The sequence below is a fragment of the Heterocephalus glaber genome, unplaced genomic scaffold, assembly GCF_053883595.1.
Source record: "Heterocephalus glaber isolate CG9 unplaced genomic scaffold, H.glaber_assembly_v1.0 deba00001460, whole genome shotgun sequence".
Lineage (NCBI taxonomy): Eukaryota > Metazoa > Chordata > Mammalia > Rodentia > Bathyergidae > Heterocephalus > Heterocephalus glaber.
The window spans coordinates 12,169,173-12,172,605 of NW_028258307.1; the positions used below are offsets into that span (position 1 = coordinate 12,169,173).

Sequence of the window (3,433 nt, forward strand, 5' to 3'; positions counted from 1 at the left end):
AACCTTCTGTGAGTGGGAGAATGGAGCTTAAACTTCCTTTGCCCCTCTCTTACTGATGTTGAGGTTCCCACTAAAGTTTTGGGAACTAAACCTTTACTAAATCGTGTCAACTAAACATTCAACACTCAAGTATATTATCTCATAGAAAAAAACACATTAAGTTGAATAAAAATGTAAAGAGAAATTGGTCCCCTTGCCGTACAATTTTGTTTATGTTTCTTATATTTACTGTTTTTTTTCTGGATTCAGAGAAATGCCTAATTTCTTTCAGATGCTTCAGCTCTATTCTTTCAAGATTTAACAGTACTGCTCTCTGAGATTTCCATTAGACGTAACTCCTCAAGGCTTTATCTCATGCTGTAGGCTGTGACTTCAAACTCAGTTGCTTCCTATCTCATCTACCATAGGATAAACTACCAAAGGAAAAAAGAAAATAACTTCTCAAAAATGGCGGCAATCACACCATGTTCCAGAATGGTGGTGGCCTAGGGAAGTTGTTCCAAAATGGCAGTTTAAGGAAGTTGTTCCTGGGGATTTGGTTCATAGGCACTGGACACAGCCAAGAGAGAGGGCAGACTGGTTACTAATGCCCCAGCTGGCAGGAGACCTTGGCATCATTCACGTGACACTGGTTTTAGGCACATGCAGAATCCAAGAGTTGTGGGGTCAGGAAGGCTTCCACTCAGATCTCAGAAGAAGGCCTGGGAGTCCAGGCAGGGTGCACCTGAGACGGCAGTGTGTGAAGCTGTGAGTGTAAAGCCAAAGGTGCACTGGAGACCAGAAGTTTGGAGAAGCCAGGAGTGTGGATCATCTGAGTAAAACTGCAAAGAGGGAGCAGAGCCAGCCCAAGAGAGAAGCCATGGGAGCTACAACCACCAGAAGTGCCACAGAGGCAGAGCCACCCAAGCCCTTTGGAGTTCACAACTTGCCACAGATTGCCTTGGATGCTACACAGGGAACTACAGGACTTAGTAGTTGCCCTGCTGGATTTTGGATTTATTGGACTTATTGGACTTATTTTGGTCCCATTCCTTTGCATCCTCCTGTTTGTACCTTTTGGAATGGTAACATCTATCTTGTGCCATTGAATGTTGGAAGTGTTTGACTTCCTTTTCATTTGTACAGGGGCTTGCAGTTAAAAAGTTTGCCTTAAATCTCAGAGATTTTGGACTTGGACTTTTCAGCAAAGCTGAAACCTTTAGGACTTTAGCTACTCTTAGAGATGAACTAAATGCCTTTTATGTAAAGGAATGTACATGAGTCTTTGGGGGGCCAGTGGCAGAATGTTATGGTTTGGATCTGGAGGTCCCCCAAAAGCCTCACATGGTCATAGAATGTGATGATCTAGAGTGTGCGAAGCTGGAATTGATTAATGATGCAGTGCTAGGCTCAAGGGCACTAGGATTAAGGGTGAGTGCTATCTGCCCTAAGTAATCTGAATAAGATAAAAGGGACAGGGAGATGAGGTTAACTCTCTCGTGCCATGTTGTTTCTCCTCTTCAATGCCTGTTTGCCATCCCTGCCCTGGAGCCAGCTGATTATGGACTGAAACCTCTACAAACTTATTTTTATCTATGAAACAGAAATAAGAAAAACCTATTCAAATGGTGATAGTAACATACGAAAAAATGTTCAATATCAGTGGTCATTCGAGAGATGCAGATGAAAACAACACTGAGATTCCACCTCACCCCAGAGAGAATGGCTGCTATTAAGAAATCAACCAAGATTTTTTGGCTTTGGCTGTAACAGTGGGAAAGAAAGATGGCCCTACTGTGCTACAACCGGGGCTGCAGTCAGCCCTTCGATCCCGAGACCAATTCCGGTGATGCCTGTAGATGCCATCCAGGTGCTCCGGTCTTTCATGATGCATTAAAGGGTTGGTCTTGCTGTAAAAGAAGAGCAACTGATTTTTCTGACTTCTTTTGTATTGTAGGCTGTACAAAAGGTAGACAGAATAGTAAGAAACCATCAGAGCCAGTCACGCCAGAAGTCAGGACTACTGAGAAGAATGAACTATCTGAACTGAAACCCAGGTTTCAGGAACATACCATTCAACTACCAAAACCAGTAGAAGCAATAAAAAGACCAAGCCCAAATGAACCAATGACGAGTTTGGAATTAAAAATATCTGCCTCCCTAAAACAAGCACTTGATAAACTTTAACTGTCATCAGGAAATGAAGAAAATAAGAAAGAAGAAGATAGTGATGTAATTAAGTTTGGGACCTCATGGAAACATGGAGGATGTTTGAAGATGTATCAGGGTCCACAGAGTCTAGAAGAAGTAGGCATATACCATTCTGGAGTACCTATTTTCCTTGAGGGGATGAAATATTGGAGTTGTTGTAGAAGACAACCCTGATTTCAATACGTTCTTAGCCCAAGAGGGCTGTACAACCGGGAAATACATGTGGACTGAAAAGGATGCTGGGGAAAAAGTTGTTCCATGTAGACATGACTGGCATCAGACTGGGGGTGAAGTCACCATTTCAGTGTATGCTAAAAATTCACTTCCTGATCTTAGTCGAGTAAAAGCGAATAGGACTTCATTAAATGTGCACATTGTGTTTGAAGGAGAGAAACAATTTCATCAAAACGTGAAATTATAGGGTGTGATCAATGTAAAGTGAAGTTATGTAACTATGACTGCTACAAAGATTGAAATCACCATGAGAAAAGCTGAACCTATGCAGTGGGCAAGCCTTGAACTGCCTACAACCAAAAAACAGGAAAAACAAAAAGAAGATATTACAGATTGAGTAGAAGAAGAAAAAGCTATTGCCTATTTCAGAATTCTTAATGACATGTGGTGAAGATGTGGCTTGCTGCTGTAATCTTTTGTTGCTGTTTTTGTCTGTGAATTTGGCATTTCAGGGTCAACGTTGGGTTCTTAAAAGCCAAAGTCAGGTTATCTTTTTGTCTTCTGTCTTCCTTTTGAGTTCTGTAAGATTCACTATTCATTTTTCCTGTTAGAAAAATATTTGTGTCCCATACTTGAAGAAGCTGGAAAATGCCTCATAAACATAATTGTAGGATTTCTCAGTACAATACAGTGTTAGGCAGAAAAATAATGTAAGACTTCTTAAAGAACTTTTGTCCTGTAATTAGTAAAATATAAAACATCAAATTTTAATCAGATATTTCATGAACTTTTGCTAGCAATACTTGAAAGCCTTTAAGGAAGATACACATTGTCTTCCTACATGGATAGTTCTTCTAGAAGGATTAATTCTGAGATAAAAGGTAAAAGGGAGTATGTGTTGACTAACAAATTAGAATTCTTCAACAATTTAATGTAAAAATTAAATCAATACCTATACTGCTTGCTAAGCGTGTGATTTAAAAATGCAAGAAGTAAAATTATGGAAGTATCAATCTGGCTAAGATTAACCATTTTATAGGACTAAGCATTAATGTTAAAAATCTATTTT

General features: G+C 39.9%; 1 pseudogene; it reads left to right on the forward strand.

The window, feature by feature from the left end:
* The first annotated feature begins 1,764 nt into the window (after nucleotides 1-1,764).
* LOC101697237 (cysteine and histidine-rich domain-containing protein 1-like) lies at nucleotides 1,765-2,882 on the forward strand (annotated as a pseudogene).
* Nucleotides 2,883-3,433: the final 551 nt, after the last annotated feature.